Source organism: Equus asinus, chromosome 26, assembly GCF_041296235.1.
Source record: "Equus asinus isolate D_3611 breed Donkey chromosome 26, EquAss-T2T_v2, whole genome shotgun sequence".
Taxonomy (NCBI): Eukaryota; Metazoa; Chordata; class Mammalia; order Perissodactyla; family Equidae; genus Equus; species Equus asinus.
The window spans coordinates 19,236,301-19,257,472 of NC_091815.1; the positions used below are offsets into that span (position 1 = coordinate 19,236,301).

The window sequence follows — 21,172 nt, forward strand, 5'->3', positions numbered from 1 at the left end:
AAACATATAACAACAATAGCATAAAGGATGGAGTGGGAGAGTGGATAAATGGAATGATTCTATTTTAAATTTATTACATTTGTGAAGCATGAAGTATGATCTGTGATGTGGGAAGTATAAAGTGTGAAATGAGAAGTGCTAGGTGTGAAGCATTACGTGAACAGTGTTACGATATAGTTCTAAGCAGCCTTTGATAAATTAAGGATACGTAAGTCTAGCCTTAGAATAACCACTAGTATATAATAAAAATAGGTGTAGCTAAAATGCCAATAGTGGAAATAAAATAAGCTCCAAAACCATTCAATTAATTCCAAAGAAGGCAAGATAAAATGATCGAAGGAATGAAGGCCAAAAGAAGAAAACAAAATAACAACAAGATGGTTGACTTCAACTCAACCACGCCCATAATCGCATTAAATGTAAATGAAGTATATATTTCAATTAAATGGCAAAGAATGTCAGACCATATAGAAAAGCAATACCCAATTATATGCTACCCATAAAAGACGCATTTTAAATATAAAATAAAGTGTGATTGGAAGTAAAAGTGTGGGAAAATACGTACCATGCAAACAGCACGCATGAGAATGCTGCAATGGCTATTTTAACATCAGAAAAGTAGATGTCAAGACAAAGAGTACTATTAGAGATAAAGTGAAATATTTTATAATGAAAGAGACGACTCATCGGGATTCTAAACATGTATGCACCTAATAACAGAACTTCAAAAAACATGAAGCAAAAATGACAGAAGTAAAGGGAGAAATCAACAACTATACAAAAATTAATTTGAAATAGATCATAGACCTAAACTTATAAGATAAACTACAAAACTGCTACAGAAAAGATAGGAAAAAATCTTCATAACCTTGAAGTAGAATGTGATATTGTGATTTATAGTAAGAAATATATATTTAGTCTTCAAATCTGTTCCTGGCACGGAACTCTAAAACCCTCAGAATTTCCTGTGATGAAAACCATAAAGGTGTCTCCTGTTACGTGAACGAGGTGACTTTTGGAAGGCTCCTAGGGATAGGGGCTGGTTGCCAGGAGAACCAACCACGTGATTGGAGGGTCGCACCTTTCAGCCCCATCCCCTGGCTCTGGGGAGGGGAGAGAGGCTGGAGGTTGAATCAGTTGCCAATGGCCAATGATTTAGTCAGCCATGCCTGCGTAATAAAGCCTCCATAAAAACCCAAAAGGACAGGGTTCAGAGAGCTTCCAGGCTGGGGAACCAGAACACTTCCACATGCAACCATGCCAGGCCCACACTGCAGGAGGACAGAGCTCCTTTGTTCGGGACTTCGCCCTCTGTACCTCTTCATCTGGCTGTTGATTTGTATCCTTTAATATCCTTTACAAGAAACCAGTAATCCAGCGAGTAAACGGGTTTCCTGAGTTCCGTGAGCTGCTGTAGCAAATTAGTCAGAACCAAGGAGGGAGTCCTGGGAACCTCCAATCTGTAGCTGATCGGGTCAGTCAGAAGCACGGGTAACTTGGGCTTGTGATTGGCACCTGAAGTGGAGGGAAGTCTTGTGGGACTGAGCCCTTAACCTGTGGAATCTAATGATATCTCAGCGCAGACAGTGTCAGAATTGAGTTGAACTGTGGGACACCCAGCTGGTGTCAGAGCTTTGCTTATTGGTGTGCGAAACTGTCGCCCCACGTTGGAACTGGAGTACAGAACAAATGTAGACAAAGATGTCTTAGAACACAAAAAGCACTAAATGTAAAAGAGAAAAATCAATAACATGCACTTCATCAAAATTAAAAATCTCTGCTAACCAAAAGACCGAACACTTTCCTCCCAAGATTGAGAACAAGACAAGGATGTCCACTCTTACCTCTTCCGTTCAACGTTGCACTGGAGGTTCTGGCCAGGGAGATTAGGAAAGAAAAAGAAACAAAAGGCAGCCATACTGAAAAGGCAGAAATACAACCATCTTTATTCTCAGACAACACAATCTTGTATTCAGAAAATCCTAAGGAATCCACTTTAAAAAAGAGGACTATAACTAATAAATGAATACAGGAAGTTGACAGCATAGAAAATCAACACACAAAAGTCAATTGTATTTCTACATGCTAGCAATGAACATCTGAAATGAAATTAAGAAAGCAGTTCTGTTCATAATAGTATCCAAAAAAGAGTTAGGAATACATTTAACAAAAGAAGTGTAAAACTTATACTCTGAAAACTACAAGATATTGTTGAAAGAAATTAAAGAAGATCTAAACAAATGGAGAGACATTACATCTTCATGCACTGGAAGGGTCAAGATAGTTAAGATGGCAATTTTCCGCTAACTACCTAAGACTATGCAATCCCACCAAAATTCCAGCTGGCATTTTTTTTGGGCAGAAATTGACAAGATGATCTAAAATTCCTATGCAAATCCAATGAACACAGAATAACTAAACAATCTGGAAAAAGAAGAACGAAGTTGGAGGACTGATATATCCCAATTTCAAAACTTAGTACAAAGCTACTGTAATCCAGATGGTGCGGCACTGGCATAAGGATAGACATTTGGATCAATGGAAGAGAACTGAGAGTCCAGAAATAAACCTGTACATTCTCAGTCAACTAATTTCCCACAAGGGTACCAAGACAATCCAATGGGGCAGAGAATCCTCTCAATAAATGGTGCAGGCACAGCTGGATAGCCACATGCAGAAGGCTATATTTGGACACTTATCTCACACCATACATCAAATTTAACTCAGAACAGATCAAGACCTAAATCTGAGAATTGAAATTATAAAACTCTTAGAAGAAAGCATAGGGGTAAATTTTAGTGACCTGGGTTAGGCCGTGCTTTCTTAGATATGATATTAAAAGCATAAGAGAGAAAAGAGAAACTGAGAAATTGGACTTCATTACTCCCTCTAGTGGATCTAAAATATAACCTTATTTATTATTATTTCATCTTTTTTTGAAACAATAGTAAAAGAAATTTCTATAGCTATCGCTCTAATCAGTGGTCATTTTAATGGTCACTCCTGTGAATTAACTTTGACAAGAGGCATGAGGGCCCTTTCTGGATAGAAATGACCTGTATCTTGAGTGTGGTGGTAGTTGCACAACGGTACCAACACCAATTTATCTGAAGACTGTTAACTGTGTGTTTCACTGTATGTAAATTTCACCTCAATAAAAACTTTATTTTATAAAGTGGCCGCTCTGAGGAGTGATACGAGAGGAAAGGAAGTTGTGCCTGGAGTCTGCTTTTCATTATAAGCCCTTCAGTGTTTCTTAAAATTTGTAAAAGCATGTGTATGGATTACTTTAAATTCTTAAAGTTTTGAAAAATAAAACACATTCAAATTTGAAGCTTCGTTGCTTCGTGGAAGACAGAAGATGAGAAGAAATCTGTTTGGGAGGGCATCACTGACCCCGAGCTGGAGCGCTGGCTGGGGACACCCCCCGGAGGTCTGGGGGCAGGGTCTGCAGTCAGCACTTGCTCCTGAAAGCCACAGTAGAAGCGAGGTTGTCATCATTTACTCCCTGTTGTGGGGCTACTGTACCAAACACATAATCTGTACAAAAAATGAAAGTCAAAATCTCAAAAGCTTCCGTTTTTTTCATGCTAAAGCTTATTTGCATATCAAAATTGCCTCAGGACAATAAGCAGAATTTAAAAATTAAGGAATTTCATTAGATAGAGAGAAAGAAGTAGGACAAATGCGTCAAAGTATAGAGCACTCCCCTCTGTCACCGAAAAGCTGGTTTCAAGTTGAAATTAGCCACCGCGAAACATTCTTAAATAAAGAGCGAGACAAACCATCACAGTTGTTGAATTCTGGTAATTCTTCTACCGTAAATTTCTTTGCTAATTCAGAGACAAATCAATCTTTTTCATTAAAAAATATACATCTGTACAGCATTACTCCCTCTAGTGGATCTAAAAAATAACCATGTTTATAGCAATTTCATCTTTTTTGGAACCATAGTAAAAGGAATTTCCATAACAATCACTCTGATCTGATCGGTGGTTATTTTAATGATCACCATAGCGAGTTAATTTTGCTTTCCTGTGTAGGATGCTTTTATCCATTCCCTCTCCTCTAAGAAAAAGGTACTTCACATTTATCTGAATAATTAACCACTCATAAATCAGAAAATGATAGACAAGGATAAAAATTTGAAAACTACCGAAGGTTGTATAGTACTTGACATAAATCATAAATATTCAAAGAATTTCAGTCACTTTCGAGTAAAGTGCAACTTAGAGAGTCATTTCAACAGCTCCCACGTGTCACTCAAAGTGTTCAAAATTGGGTTAGCAATCACTTTTTAATAAGTAATCATTCAGCTTTCATATCTACTTATTTTTTTATAAAGAAAAATTTAAAATAGAATCTAATTATTCATCAGAACATCAAGGCTCAAATGCTATTTAGAAGTTTTCAGGGAACATTTTGTTTGCCTACATTTTGCATTTGGGGACATGTAGATAAGTAACAAAATGGCATGTTTCATTGGCACGACTTCCATTTCCAGACAAGCGAGCTTACCACAACTCAATTAGTTCGTCCAGACGCCGCGCCTCCAGAACGGGCACCTTAAAGAAAGCAAAGATGGGTGAGTTCAGCTGAGCGGATCCCTGCGGCCGAATCCATGTGAAATTTTAATAGTCAGACAGCAAGCCCTGTGACTCCGGGACTTGGAACTAGTTTTACTATCGCAAATAACCAAACAGAGTTTCACATAGCTTTTCAAAATGAAGAATTTGAAATGGCAACACATCTTAGAAGTGCGGGCTCTTACGGAAGTGGATTTGGGTAAAATGTTGATGACAAGGTTTCAAGTGCCCAGGAAGTAACATTTAATGGCAGGCAAAGAGATGCATTTCCCACCAAAATCGAATGCCACTGCCATCAACAACCCCACAGAGGCCCAGCTACCTCAAATGGAAATGAAAATATAATGTATGGAAATATTCTCTTAGAAAAACTCCTTAAGGCTTCACATGTATTAATGTATTAGTTTGCAAACATTAAGATCAAAGCCAAAGCAACAAATACATCCTAAAAAGTTTTTCGTCAGATTTTTATTAACGATATACAAGTAGCAGGGCATAAAAAATTAATAGGCTCAAACCTTGAAATGTCAAACCCGATGATCTCTAGCCATGCTCACCTCCTTTGCTTTTTGTTTCAGTCTTGCTGGCTGTGGGTCCTCTTGCCTTGAGCGTCTCTATATGGTTAAAAAAAGGAGAAGGAAAGGTTAACAGATGGTTTAAGAGCCCCTCGTCTGTTGCAGTAAGTTAAAAAATAGCAAAGGAAGGAGCATAGGACCCAAGGTGTCAAACGCAAGGCCTAAATTCATAGACGTGTAATGTCAAGCCTTTAGGCTTACCCAATCGACTGCTAAATATTCAGTTTTAAATAAAATCTACTGTAGGTTTAAAAAAATCAACCCACTTTACTTATAATACGGCTAACTCTTAAGTTTAAAAATGTTCCTGTTCTTTTTTCCGTATAAGATGCTGTACACTGAGTCCGCCACATTCATTAGGCCCTCTAAGTAAATCTGTGCCCCCAATCTTTTCTTTCCAGGAAACCCAACTCATCTGATAGAGAAGTGGCCACTATAAAGCCAGAAAAGAAATGTGCATAACGCACATTTCCCACTTACTGGATCCCAAAATATCCTGTGGTGCCCAACTTTCAGTCCCCAAATCTCTTGGACAATGAGGTCAATCCTTATTGCTAACAGATCTTCCCACATCTATCACATAACTATGCCAGCCACGTGTGCAGGATCCCCTCTGCCATGCTATTTAGCACGTGCTGATATACTTAGGACCTAAAGAGCTACGTAAAGAAGAAAATAAAAATTAATAATGTTTAACTTGAAAAGACAAGAGATAACAAATGCTGGCAAGGATGTGGAGAAAGGGGAACCCTTGTGCACTCGTAGGAATGTAACCTGGTGCAGCCACTGTGGAAAACAGTGTGAAGGATCCTTAAAAAATTAGAAATAGAACTACCACATGATCCAGCAATTTGACTTTGGGGTTTTTATCTGAAAAAAATGAAAAGACTAACTCAAAAAGATATAAGCACCCCCATGTTCACTGTAGCATTATTTACAATAGCCAAGATATGGAAACAACTTGTGTCCATCAACAAATGAATGGATAAAGAAAAAATGTATATTCATATATATGAAACATTATTATATTTAGCCATAAAAGAGAATGAATCTTGCCATTTGTGACAATAAGATGGACCTTGAGGGCATTATGCTAAGTGAAATAAATCAGACAGAGAAAGACAAATGCTCTATGATCTCACTTATACATGGAATAACGAAAAACAAAACCAAGCTCATTGATACAGAGAACAGAGATACAGAGAACAGGTGGGTGCCAGAGGCTGGGGGTGAGGGGTGGGCAAAATGGGTAAAGAGATTCACCTGGTACAAACTTCTAATTTTAAAATAAATAAGTCATGGGTGTGTAATGTATAGCATGGTGACTATAGTTAATAATACTATTTTGCATGTTCAAAAGTTGCTAAGAGAGTAGATCTTAAAAGTTCTCATCAACCAAAAGAATCCTGTGGCTGTGTTTGGTAACAGATATTAACTAGATTTACTGTGGTGATCATTTCACAATATACACAAATATTGAATCATTATGTTGTACACCTGAAACTAATATAAATTGTATGTTAATTAGGCCTTAATAAAAAAGAAATCAAAAAACAAAAAATATTTGACTTGAAATTCCAAAAGAAAAAAATTGCCTGGTTCTAATCTGTATTTATTAGCAACACGTTTTATACAGACAAAATGGAGAATGCTAAGCCACACTGTGCCGGCTTACACGGATCAAGGGCAGAGACCTTCATCAGAGGGACGTGAATCTGGACACTGACACCAACGCGGAGATGTGATGGGAGAGGAGACAGCTTCACTGTTGGCAGAAGGAGGAGCCTCCTGGTGCTGGACTAATGGGGGCTCCCCTCTCTCCCCAGAGAGGAGCCCTGAGCTGCCCCGTGACTGCCACCAGTGCCTGTCCCCCATCCTGACTGCAGTGGCTGGACCCTCGCCATCAAACACACAGCTGTCCCAGGCAGCTTCTGATGTACAAACTGCCTCCTGACACACACGAGCTTTTCCTCCTCTAGATAATAGGCACCGGACCCTCCCAGTTACTAGAGCTGCTGACGGAGATCAGCTTCTTGTCTCATCACTGCTTCCTTCCTGCCTCACCAGAGCCTCCTTGTACGAAACTGGTGGGAAAAGAAAGAAAATGAAAATAGAGGAGCAAGGAGGAGACGTAGGAAACGAGGTCGTTATTTAAATGTGAGGAAGAGAAAGGGTGTTAAAGATTGGAGGAGAGATAAGAAGGCATAAAAGAGTGGTCTTGGAGAGTGGCAGAGTGAACCCGCTGGGAAATGGACTCCTACACTGGGCTGTGCTAAGGACCCACTTGAGGTCTGCGGTGATAACATTAAAGTAGGGCTGACGTAGCGGGGTACTGGGCCAGCAGAGGGACGAGGGAGTTGGGAATGTTCCGAGGAGTATAGCTGTGGACCACACACATAGAGACGGCTGTATTTCTAGTTACCTAAAAAGGGATTTAAATCAAATGAAAAGAGACACTGTCCCCAAGAAGTGGAATGATGGATAGTTTTCGCTACCAAAACTCTATATTTTTCAGGTCTTTATATGTTTCAGGATTTCGTAATATTTTTCAATGAGTATGTATTTCATTTTATAAACAGATAAAAACAATAAAACTATTCCTTAAAATAAATTTAAAAATTTGAAATGCAGCAAAATGAGCTTTGTTAGGAAAGCAAGCAACTAACCCAATTTCCTGTAGAAAAACCGCTGCCCTAAATTTGGATGCTTCCTTGACTATTAATTTGGATATTAATGATAACCCTCTACAACAGCAAAATACTAATGAATCGCTTGGGGAAAATGCAGAAAAGCACAGTACTGGAAATCACACCCAAGACGAACCTGCAAAGCCGCTGGAAACATACCCGGACGTCAACAGGACCCGAGCGTCCTCCTTGTGGATTTCCAGGTGAAGTGGGTGGAGACCATTTTCTAGCCATCCCTGGAAGGTGGGGTAAAGAGGAAGAATTCCCTACCAGCTCAATCGAAGCAATAACAGAGCAGAAGATGAGGCGGCCTTGGAAAGGCTGTGACGCTTATTCAGAGACTCAGGCCAGGGCTGCAGTCTCTTTCCTGTTGTGTGCGGCCCACTCTGCCCTATGAAGGCGGGACAGAGGGGCCCACAGCCCCTTCCTTGTCACACCACAGGCTGAGCCTAGGGTCTGACTTGGGAGAGGATGGGGTGCCTCCAGTTTTCTGGGCCCTGAAGGCCAGTGGGGTGTGGGTGTTGGGACTCAGCGTCTACAGCTTTCATCAAGAAAGTCAAGAAGGACCAACCTGTGGGCTTGGGGAAAAAAGTGCCTGATAAAGACACACACAGATATACCATATTTTAGTTTGTTTTCACTAAATTTCAGCTTTCAGTTCTTGTTGGAAGACATGAGGAAGGAACTTGACTGAAAGACCCTTCACCTCCTCCTGCTTTAAATTTTAAGGATGATAAATTACCGTGAAATTAATTGAGTTTCACTATTACACTTTACTGTGAGCCCTGAGCCGAGGACATTTTTATGTTAAAGTCTTTGTAGATGTAACATTTTGTACGCCTGAAATACTTCTGTGTATAATACTGATATTGGAAAAATCTATTAATATTTTGTAAAATGACATGTCTGGTATGGCACTTGGTTTTTTTCTGGGGGAAAAGAAAATAATTCTACAAAATATTAGAAATTCTACTGAGTGGACTGTGCAGCGACAGTTACGCCAATCTCAATAAGTTGAGGTCTTCATGAACGGGAAACTACTGTTTGAAAAGATAATTTCTGATATAATTGTAAATTGGCCAGGGTGGGGGGAAGGGGGTCTTAAGACTTTCCATAAAAAGTACCTTTCTGAGTATTTTGCTTTTCACCCCCCAAAAATTAAAACTCCTAAAGCCACTCCCACTGGTGCAAAGACTATACCAGGGCTTTCTCACTGGGCTTCTGTTATAATTGGGAGCAGCATATTCCAGCATGATTGCTTGTTTCGGACACTTGCCAGCTTTACAGGGTTGGTAAAAGTGAGGAGGAACTCTGCTTTGCCTGACCTCATTTACGAACGGGAACACACGTTCGTTTAGAATTTGAAACCCCAAGTACTCACGCTTTAATCTTTCAACCTTGGCTTTCATCAGAGCTTTTCTCATAGTCATGCCTCTTATAGTTTTATAATTTTAAGAAGGTAATACTGGAAGAGTTTAAGGCACTGGTATCCGTTTTCCATTAAATAAAGTGTCAAAACTCCTGTTGCTATACTACAGAGTCACCACCAGGCCAACAATTTCAATTTTAAACCCGTTTTCCCCATTCCGATGACATTAGAACTTCACCCATGGCACTTCTACCTTATAACTTTCATTTTTAATTAAAGAAGCTAAATTGGCAACAGAAAACACTTTGCTTTCACATTAGCTTTGTTAATAAAAAGTGAAAGTTAAAAGCAGTGTACCTGTGGATAAATCTAGTTCTGAACTCCAGGTTCTCCTTTCTCATAAAGGCGTTAAGTTAAAGGTCGATGCTTATGACGAAATAAAATAAAAAGAACAAGGAAAGTCGAAAATATTTAAAAACCAACTATTGGGGCTGATTACTAGTCTAGAATAGATATTTCTATTCAGCAAAGCTTTCACCATTCTAAAGACACTTGGCAAAATGGTACGTAGATAATTAGTAAAGATAGACAGCAGAAATCCCAAAAAGAGTGAAATAAAAATAATTCTTCTCAAAAAGAAACGTGTAGATGTTGACGTATAAGAAAGAAAGCCTGCGATTATCAAATCTAAAGAACTAATGTTAAGGCATAAAAGCACTATACAGATGTAAAGGGTTTTATTATTATAGAGTGAACAAATTAAGGTACTTTTTATTTGGTTAACATAAAGAGACAGAAAAATCTGGATGTCTTCTTTATCAGTTATACATATCTTCTAACATTAACGAAAAGCTCTATTTCAAACCAATGAGCTGAAAAAGCCAAACATCAGATTTCCAATCAATTCCTTTAAAATTCACTCTTCCACTTGTCTAATAGCTATCTTTGTTATCAACAATAACAAAATAAAAACAAAAATAAACCCTACGAGCTTGGAATGCATATGGGGGCCAATCCCATAGCACTGCCAAGGCTTTGCAAACGGAATTGCCATTGGAACCATAACCCATAGATCTGATTGAAGATTTCAGCCTGAATCCAACAGGGTAGATAAAGGTTTACTACATAAGGCAACTATAACATCAGAGGGGTGATAGAATCTATATGATGGTGAGTTTCTACATTCCACCGGAAGTAGTAAAATATTGATTCTAGATAAACTGAAAAGTTAAGTGTGTTTATTGTAATTCCTAGAGCAATGAAATTATACTGAGATATTATCAAAACCAAAACCGATAAACTAAAATGGAATACTGAAACCTTTAAATATTACAAAAATATTCATAGCAGCTTTATTTGTAATTACAAAAAACTGTAATCAGCCTAGATGTTCTTCTGCAGGCGTGGTTAAACAAATGGTGGTACCTACATACCATAAAATATTACTCAGCTATAACAAGGAACAAACTAATAATACATGCAACGATGGATGGATCTCCAGAAAATTATGCTGTGCAAAAAAAGCCAATCCCAAAAGGTTATATACTGTATGATTCCATTTTTATCATATTTTTAAAATAATAAAATTTTAGAAATGGAGAAGAGATTAGTGGCTGCCAAGGATTAGGGCAGGGGAAGCTGGAAGAAGGTGAACATGGTTATAAGAGAGAAACACAGGGACCCTTGGGCTCGTCGTGGTGTTGGAACTGTTCAGTATCTTGACTAGGGTGGTGGATACACACACATACGCAGGCAATGAAATTGTACAGAACGTAATATACATACACACACAAATGAACACAAGTAAAACAGGGGACATCTGATAAAATTAGTAGGCTGTCTTAATGTCAATATCCTGATTGTGATATTATACTATAGTTTCGCAAAATGTTATCATTGGGGGAAATGGACAAACTGTACAAGAGGTCTCTTCATGTTATTTCTTAGAACTGTCAGTTAGATTTTTCTTTTAAAGTTTAAATAACCCAAAAGAAGGCAGGAAAGGTAAACACAGGAAATAAAAAAAGAAGGAACAAACAGAAAACAATAAAATGACCCATCAAAACATATCACTAATTACATTAAATGTAAACAATCGAAACACACCAATTAAAAGATAAATCAAGTAGAATGGGTAAAAATGATCCAACTAAATGCTATTTAAAAGAAACTCACTTCAAACATAATAATTTGATATGTTAGAAGTAAAGAATGGAAAAAATATACCATGACAACACTAATCAAAAGAAGGAATGGCTATATTAATATTAGACAAAGTAGATTTTAGAACCAAAAATTATGTGAGATAAAAAGAGACATTGCACCATGATTAAAGTATCAACTAACCAGGAAAACATAACAATCCCAAATGTGTATGCATGTAGCAACAGAGCTTCAAAATACACGAAGCAAAAACTGACAAAACTGAAAGGAGAAATAGACACACCTGCAATTAGAGTTGGAGACATGAACACTCTGTTGGTAGTTAACAGAACTCGTAAACAGAAAATCAGCAAGGATACAGGAGAACGAGTCAACCCCATGGACTGACGGAATCTAAATCTACGTTACTGAAGGCTTCACTTCAGGACAGCAGAATACACATTCTTTTCAAGGGTGCGGGGAACATTCACCAAGTTAGGCCACATCCTGGGTCATAAACTACGTCTTAACAAACTTAAAAGAATTAAAATTATACAGCCTATATTCTCTGACTATAACTGTAGTAAACTAGACATCAATATGGAAAGATAAAAGGAAAAATCCCCTCCTCAAAACTTAGAAATTAAACAACATTCTCCTAAATAATTCATGGGTCAAAGAGACAGCCACAAAGGAAATTAGAAAATATTCTAAATTAGAAGAATATGAAGATAAACATTTCAAAATTTGCGGGGCGTGGTTAAAGTCGTGCTTAGTGGGAGGGCCAGCCCAGTGGAGCAGTGGTTAAGTTCACACGTTCTGATTTGGTGGCCTGGAGTTTGCCGGTTTGGATCCCCAGTGCAGACCTGTGCACCGCTTGGCAAGCCATGCTGTGGCGGGCGTCCCATGTATAAAGTAGAGGAAGATGGGCACGGATGTTAGCTCAGGGCCAGTCTCCCTCAGCAAAAAGAGGAGGATTGGCGGCAGATGTCAGCTCAGGGTTAATCTTCCTCAAAAAAAGAAAAAAGTAGTGCTTAGTGGAAAATTTATAGTGTAAAATGCTTATATGAGAAAAGAAGCTCTTGGGGCCGGCCTGGTGGCGTAGTGGTTAAGTCACCCACTCCACTTCGGCAGCCTGGGGTTCACTGGTTCAGATCCCGGGCAGGGACCACTCATCAAGCCACGCCGTGGCAGCATCCCATATACAAAATAGAGGAAGAAGGGTGCAGATGTTAGCTCAAGACTAATCTTCCTCAGCAAAAAGAGGAAAACTGGCAGTGGATGTTACCTCAGAGACAATCTTCCTTAAAAAAAAAAAAGAAAGAAAGAAAAGAAGCTCTTAAGTCAATAATCTAATCTTATGTCTAAGAAGTTAAAGAAAGAAGAGCAAACTAAGTGCAAATCAAACAGCAGGAAGGAAACAATAAAATTAGAGCAGAAATCAATGAAAGTAAAAAGAGAAAATAATAGAGAAAATTAATGAAATCAAAACTGATTCTTTGAAACAGTCAATAAAACTGAGAAATTTCTAGCAAGATACACCAAGAAATTAGAGAGAAGATACAAATTACCAATATCAGGAATGAAACAGGGATATCACTACAGATAGGCACACTAAGAACAACTCTACACACAGAAACTCAACAACTTAGATCAAATGGGCCAATGTTTGAAAGCCACAAATTATCAAAACTCACTCAAGATGAAACAGATATTCTGAATAGTCATAAAACTATTAGAGAAACTGAATGCCTAGTTTAGAAAATCTTCCAGGAAAAGAAATCTCCAGGCCCAGATGGTTTCACTGGTGAATTCTACAAAACATTCAAAGAAGAAATGATATCAATTCTACACAATCTTTTCCAGAATATAAAAGAAGAAATTTTTTTTTTGAGGAAGATTAGCCCTGAGCTAACATCTGCTGCCAATCCTCCTCCTTTTTGCTGAGGAAGACTGGCCCTGAGCTAACATCCGTGCCCATCTTCCTCTACTTTACATGTGGGACGCCTACCACAGCATGGCTTGCCAAGTGGTGCCATGTCCACACCTGGGATTCAAACGGGTGAACCCCACCGGGCTGCCAAGAGGCAGAAAGTGCGAACCTAACCACTGCGCCACTGGGCTGGCCTCTGCTTGATTTTCTTAAAAACAATGAGTATGTATCTGTTCAAAAAAAATGAAGTTACTTCTCTTTTAAAAAGATCTCTTTAAAAATCTCTAAAAAAATTAAAATGATAATTTGAACATACACATCTACTTTTACTCTGAAAACCTCACTAAAACCATAGTAAAGTTATTTTCTCAAAAAAAAAAAAAAAAGAGACAAAGCCACAAGAAGAGGATGAATAATAGAAGCAACAAGAACAAACTTTTGGGAGGTGGAAAGCAGGTGGAAGAATGACTTAGACACAAGAACACCGAATCCTAAACTGAGAATTGACTAATCTGCACTGTGCTCCCTTCACACTCCTTCTCTGTGCAAACCCCCTCGATTCTCCAAAGACCTCCTCCTTTTGGACATTATCGATACTCCAGCCCGCCCTCTGTTCACTCTAAAATCCTGCCTTTGTGGTTCTAATAATAATAATAACCACGAACCATCTAAAGAGCACTTAACAAAGTGCCCAGTGTAATGTCAAGTCTTTACAAAATGAATGGACTTGGGCATTTGGAGGTTCTCAAATTGTTTCTTATTGTTCAGTATTTTTTCCCCGACTTTGGCGTAAATCTCTTGAGAGGAGAATTTCTATTTTATCCAGCTCTAGATTTTTTTCACAGCACCAGACTCCAATGGGTAATTAATAAGTACCTAAGTTGCATGAGTTCATAGACTACGCGTCTACTGACCTTCATTAGTGCCAATTAGCCAATGTCCAACCGGCGATTAAAAATAAGGGAGCATGGCTTTGTTGCCAGTTTAGGTCTCGCCACCAAAAAATTTGCCAGTTGTCCCAAAGGACAGCAGGTGGCATATCAGAGAGCCATCTATCCACTTACTGCAGGGTGACCTGACTAGTTTAGCATTTAGCAATCAGACTTCTAAACAGCAATAAACCCCATGCTGAGTAGGCAACAGATGAAAAAAAAAAAGAGATGCCTTTTATGGCGCTTCATGATAATGGCTTTATTGCCAAAAGCCGTATTAGCAGAAGATGGAAGATTCAATTTATAGAATCTCCTGAATGTCTGTCTGTTCAGCAACAGCCTGTTTATGCCCCCAAAGAGATGGGTGCCTGTGGAAAACGTATTTGAAGGACAACCCGCAATGCTACTTGAATTCACAGTCTTTTCTTTTTCAAGCCAAAAGGGGGCGAAACTAATCAAATGAATTAGTGCATCCTGCTCTAAACTTCAGAGTCAAATTGGAACATTGAGAATTAGGACCACCCCACTCACTGTGATGATCCAAAAGTCACTGAAGACGATTCAGAGAAATGCCAGAAAAACTTCCTTCTTTCTGAGACAACAAAAGCAGATGGAAAACTGCTAAAATGGCTCAAGTATGTGGCACTTTTATAACATTTATGTGGCTCTTGAAAAAAATCCGCTTTAATTGACTTTTTGCTTCCCATGTCCTAATTCTGTCAAAAGCTCTTCTGGTGTTTCAGGGGTTTGAATCAGAGAACACACCATTCCAAATATACCTTGAATTCCTATGCTTCAGAAACAATGCGCTTCTTCTCAGGTCCTTGCAAAAAAATTATAAATAAAATCCATTTCTATCATGGCATTGAAAACAAAGCAAATGGAGGAATTACACTGGCAATAAATTTCACCAGGTGGCCTAGCAGAGCCTCCAGCTCTCTGTGTGACCTGGAAAATTCCGTTCAACCTCTCTGTTTCATATTATCTCCATATGAAGAGTAAGAAGTGAATATTCTTCTATGTCAAATACCGACTATGAGAGCTGAAAGAGGCCTTGATACTCACCTTGTTTATCTGCCTTAGTTTATACATGAGGTACCTTGAAAGGCATGTGGTGAAAATAAATGCAAGGATGATGGTTCTCTAAGTCTCAGAGGGTGTAAGTAATGGGTTTAAAAAACAAAGAACTAAACAAAACTATCTTTCACCTTCTTTATGGACAAATTTGACCTTGGGTTAACATTCTTGCTCTGTCCCCCTGGAAAGCCAATCAAGGTGGAAGGTCAGCATGTTCCCAGGCTGTCCTTGTGTGGAGGAAGGGAGGCAAAGAGGATGACTCACTGGAGTGAGTAAACAGTGCCAAACATGGTTGATTTGGGTCTTGTGGGGCTAAATGTCTGCCTAGACCAGAAAACCCCCAATATGGGGCCTTAATAGAACAAAATCACTATACACATCTCTTAAAGTATTTTAGTCACCTTCTCATTACTTTTTTCTTTTATAACCTTTTTATTATAAAATAAACATCATTATAAAAAATAAACAAACCTTGTAACCAGCACCAAGGTCAAGAAATACAAATTTACAGGCGACCCCAGAAGTCCCTCTGTGTGCCTTGTCCCGGCATCAGCTCCGTCCTATTCCCCAAAAAGAACCAATATCCTGGCTTTGCTTTTTTTTTTTTTTTTTGGTGATTTTATCACCAAGTGTGTACCCCTCATATACACCTTGCCATGCCCTTTTAAAAAATTTTATATGTCTTTACAATACTTCAAGCTAGTAGCAAGCAAAAGAAAGCAGGTGTTGCAATACTTATATCAGACAAAACAGATTTCAAAATAAGGCAGGTAAAGAGAGACACAGAGGGACAATATATAATGATCAAAGGGACACTTCATCAAGAAGAAATAACACTTATAAATATCTATGCACCCAACACAGGAGCACCAAAGTTCATAAAGCAACTATTAACAGACCTAAAGTAAGATGTTAAAAACAACACAATAATAGTAGGGGACCTCAACACCCCACTCACATCAATGGACAGATCATCCAGACAGAAAATCAACAAGGAAATAGTGGAGCTAAATGAAAAACTAAAACAATTGGACTTAATAGACATATATAGATCACTTCACCCTGAAAGAGCTGAATACACATTCTTCTCAAGTGTGCATGGAACATTCTTAAGGATAGACCATACGTTGGGAAACAAGGCAAGCCTCTACAAATTTAAAAAAATTGAAATAATAACAAGCATCTTCTCCAATCATAATGCTATAAGGCTAGAAATTAATTACAAGAAAAAAGCTGAGAAAGGCACAAGGACGTGGAGACTAAACAACACACTACTGAACAAGCAATGGATGATTGAAGAAATTAAAGAAGAAATCAAAAAATACCTGGAGACAAATGAAAATGATAACATGCCATACCAACTCATATGGGATACAGCAAAAGCTGTATTAAGAGGAAAATTCATCGCAATACAGACACATCTTAACAAACAAGAAAAATCCCAAATAAGCAATCTTAAACTGAACCTAACCGAATTAGAGCAAGAAGAACAAACAAAGCCCAAAGTCAGCAGAAGGAGAGAAATAATAAAAATCAGAGCAGAAATAAATGCTATTGAAACGAAAAAGGTGGTAGAAAGGATCAATGAAACAAAGAGCTGCTTCTCTGAGAAGATAAATAAAATTGACAAACCCCTAGCCAGACTTACAAAGGAAAAAAGGGAGAAAGCTCAAATAAACAAAGTCAGAAATGAAAGAGGAGAAATAACAACAGACTCCACAGAAATACAACAGATTATAAGAGAATACTACAAAAAATTATATGCCAACAAAATGGATAACCTAGAGGAAATGGATAAATTCTTGGACTCCTACAATCTCCCAAAGCTCACTCAAGAAGAAGCAGACAATTTGAACAGACCAATCACAAGGAAAGAGATAGAAACACCAATCAAAAACATCTCAAAGAATAAAATCCCAGGACCAGATGGCTTTCCTGGGGAATTCTACCAAACTTTCAGAGAGGATTTAATACCTATCCTTTTCAAGCTATTCCAAAAAATTAGGGAGGATGGAACACTTCCTAACGCATTCTATGAGGCCAACATCACGCTGATACCAAAGCCTGACAAGGACATCATGAAAAAAGAGAACTACAGGCCAATATCACTGATGAACATAGATGCAAAAATTCTACACAAAATTTTGGCAACCAGAATTCAGCAATTCATCAAAAGGATCATACATCATGATCAGGTGGGATTCATACCAGGGACACAGGGATGGTTCAACATCCACAAATCAATCAACATGATACACCACATCAACAAACTGAGGAATAAAAACCACATGATCATCTCAATAGATGCAGAGAAGGCATTTGACAAGATCCAACAGCCATTTATGATAAAAAGTCTGAACAAAATGGGCATAGAAGGGAACTACCTCAACATAATAAAGGCCATATATGACAAACCCACAGCCAACATCATATTCAAGAGACAAAAACTGAGCGCCATCCCCCTGAAATCAGGAATGAGACAAGAATGCCCTGTATCACAACTCTTATTTAACATAGTACTGGAGGTCCTGGCCAGAGCAATCAGGCAGGAAAAAGGAATAAAAGGAATCCAAATAGGGAGGGAAGAAGTGAAACTCTCGCTGTTTGCAGACACCATGATCTTATATATAGAAAACCCCAAAGAATCCATTGGAAAACTGTTAGAAGTAATCAACAACTACAGCAAAGTTGCAGGGTATAAAATCAATTTGCATAAATCAGTAGCATTTCTATATTCTAATAACGAATTAGAAAAAGAACTCAAGAACACGATACCATTCACAATCGCAACAAAAAGAATAAAATACCTCTGGGTGAATTTAACTAAGGAAGTGAAAGACCTATACAATGAAAATTACAAGGCCTTTCTGAGAGAATTGGATGACGACATAAGGAGATGGAAAGACATTCCATGCACATGGATTGGAAGAATAAACATAGTTAAAATGTCCGTTCTACCTAAAGCAATCTACAGATTCAATGCTATCCCAATCAGAATCCCAATGACATTCTTTACAGAATTATAACAAAGAATCCTAAAATTCATATGGGGCAACAAAAGACCCCGAACTGCTAAAGCAATCCTGAGAGAAAAGAACAAAACTGGAGGCATCACAATCCCTGACTTCAAAACATACTACAAAGCTACAGTAATCAAAATAGCATGGTACTGGTACAAAAACAGGTGCACAGATCAATGGAACAGAATTGAAAGCCCAGAAATAAAACCACACATCTATGGACAGCTTATCTTTGACAAAGGAGCTGAGGGCCTACAATGGAGAAAAGAAAGTCTTTTCAAGAAATGGTGCTGGGAAAACTGGAAAGCCACATGTAAAAGAATGAAAATTGACCATTCTTTCTCACCATTCACCAAAATAAATTCAAAATGGATCAAAGACCTAAAGGTGAGACCTGAAACCATAAGGCTTCTAGAAGAAAACGTAGGCAATACACTCTTTGACATCAGTATTAAAAGTCTTCTTTTAATGTCTTCTCAGAGAAGGGAAACAATAGAAAGAATAAACAAATGGGACTTCATCAGACTAAAGAGCTTCTTCAAGGCAAATGAAAACAGGATTGAAACAAAAAAACAACCCACTAACTGGGAAAAAATATTTGCAAGTCATATATCTGACAAAGGCTTAATATCCATAATATATAAAGAACTCACACAACTCAACAACAAAAAATCAAACAACCCGATCAAAAAATGGGCTGGAGACATGAACAGACATTTCTCCAAAGAAGATATACAGATGGCCAATAGGCACATGAAAAGATGCTCATCATCGCTGATCGTCAGCGAAATGCAAATCAAAACTACACTAAGATATCACCTTACACCCATTAGAATGACAAAAATAACTAAAACAAATAGTAACAAATGTTGGAGAGGTTATGAAGAAAAAGGAACCCTCATAAACTGCTGGTGGGAACGCAAACTGGTGCAGCCACTATGGAAAACAGTATGGAGATTCCTCAAAAAATTAAAAATAGAACTACCATACGACCCAGCTATCCCACTACTGGGTATCTACCCAAAGAGCTTGAAGTCAGCAATTCCAAAAGTCCTATGCCCCCCAATGTTTATTGCAGCATTATTTACAATCGCCAAGACATGGAAGCAACCTAAGTGCCCATCAACAGACGAATGGATAAAGAAGATGTGGTATATATATACAATGGAATACTAGTCAGCTGCAAAACAGAACAAAATCATTCCATTTGCAATAACATGGATGGACCTTGAGGGAATTATGTTAAGTGAAAGAAGCCAGATAGAGAAGGGCAATCTCTGTATGACTCCACTCATGTGAGGAATTTAAAAATGTGGACTAAGAGAACAGATTAGTGGATACCAGGGGAAAGGTGGGGTGGGGGGTGGGCACAAAGGGTGAAGTGGTGCACCTGCAACACGAATGACAAACATTAATGTACAAGTGAAATTTCACAAGATTGTAACCTATCATTAACTCAATAAAATAAATAAATAAAAATTTAATACATCTTTTAGGTCTCTCTTAATTTTACAGGACTCTCTCCATCTCTTGCTTTTCATTACAATTTATCTGTTGAAAAACCTAGGGCACTTGACCTGTAGAGTTCACAGGTTGGTTTTGCTGATTGATACCCTTAGTGTAATTCAACATGTTCCTATGTGTTTCTTACAACTTGGTAGCTGGATCTAAAGGCTGGATCAGACTCAGGTTCAGTCCCTTTGGTGATAGCATAGGTGGTTCTGAGGTCTTTCAAGAGGAGGCACATATAGTCTGATGATCTCTCTATCAGATGTGAGCAGCTGTCAAGGTGCAGTGCCTAAATTCATTAAAATGATGACATTCTAATTCTAATTCTTTTTTACTTATTAGGTGGAATGTTTTTATAAAGAGATGCCTCCTCTCTTCTACAGTCTGGTTGCCACTGTCCCAGGTCACCTAGAAAAGGCTGATTAAATGCTTGAATCTTTCCTTTTATTGATGAATTACAAGATAATTAATTGGACCCCTATCATTCTTTGAAGGTGACCAACCGAGTTTTTATTTTAAAAATCATTATGCACTCATGGATTTAAACAGACTGTGATAAGCTTTGATCCATTACAAATATTTCCCTTATTGTAGTGCAAATGGTCCTAAACTTGGCCAGTAGGGGTCTTTTCAAATTAGCTTCTGAGTCCTTATAGTCTCTGCTAGCTTCCTCATTATGTGGCTAGACAAGATGCTCCAGTTCATCTTGTACATTCTCTGCTCCAGATCTGGAACCAGCCATTTCTCCGAGAGCCCTGGTTTCCTTTAGTGGGAAATGATATTGTAAGGCTACAATCTGGGCACTGGGGGTGCTCGCTCAGTCCTAGGCCTTTTCATTAGTCAGAACTAGAAATACACTTACACACAAATGCACACACATATAACATTTTTCTAAATAAAATAGCTTATGGGTTTATACTGATAACTTCTCATTTAAACTCAAGACTGCTTTTTAACATAATCTCGCCTGCATTATACCTACGTCTCCTTTCTTCTATACTTCTAGACCATTCTACTCTGGTCCTCTAAAACACAATAGATGACAATTAGAATATCTCACAATTACTCATTTTCTTTATCCCAAGTTACCCAACATCTTCAGATTAACAATACTAATACTACCACCGCCAACCGAATTACAGAGAACAGTTAAAATAATCTTGCATATGCTCTCTCCTTTCTCCTCCATTTTTTGTAGTTGTACCATACAGCGTCAGCGCACATACCATCACATACCACGCTCTCTCTCACCCTCATTTAGTCTAAAATTTGTAAGTAATTATATGTTTAATGTTCACCACCAGTCCTTATATTGATGCCTTTCTAGGCATTTTGGTTGTCT

The 21,172-nt window shown here is 38.2% G+C and overlaps 1 long non-coding RNA gene across 1 annotated transcript in view; it reads right to left on the reverse strand.

Moving 5' to 3' along the window:
* Positions 1–4,518: 4,518 nt before the first annotated feature.
* The window catches only part of LOC139042160 (uncharacterized), an 85,511-nt gene continuing 68,857 nt past the window's right edge, over positions 4,519–21,172 (reverse strand). Inside the window, exons 2-3 of the long non-coding RNA XR_011498481.1 lie at positions 5,144–5,200; positions 4,519–4,565 (exon numbers count right to left, since the gene is read on the reverse strand). This is a non-coding gene — a long non-coding RNA (uncharacterized lncRNA). The remainder of the gene's footprint in view (positions 4,566–5,143; positions 5,201–21,172) is intronic.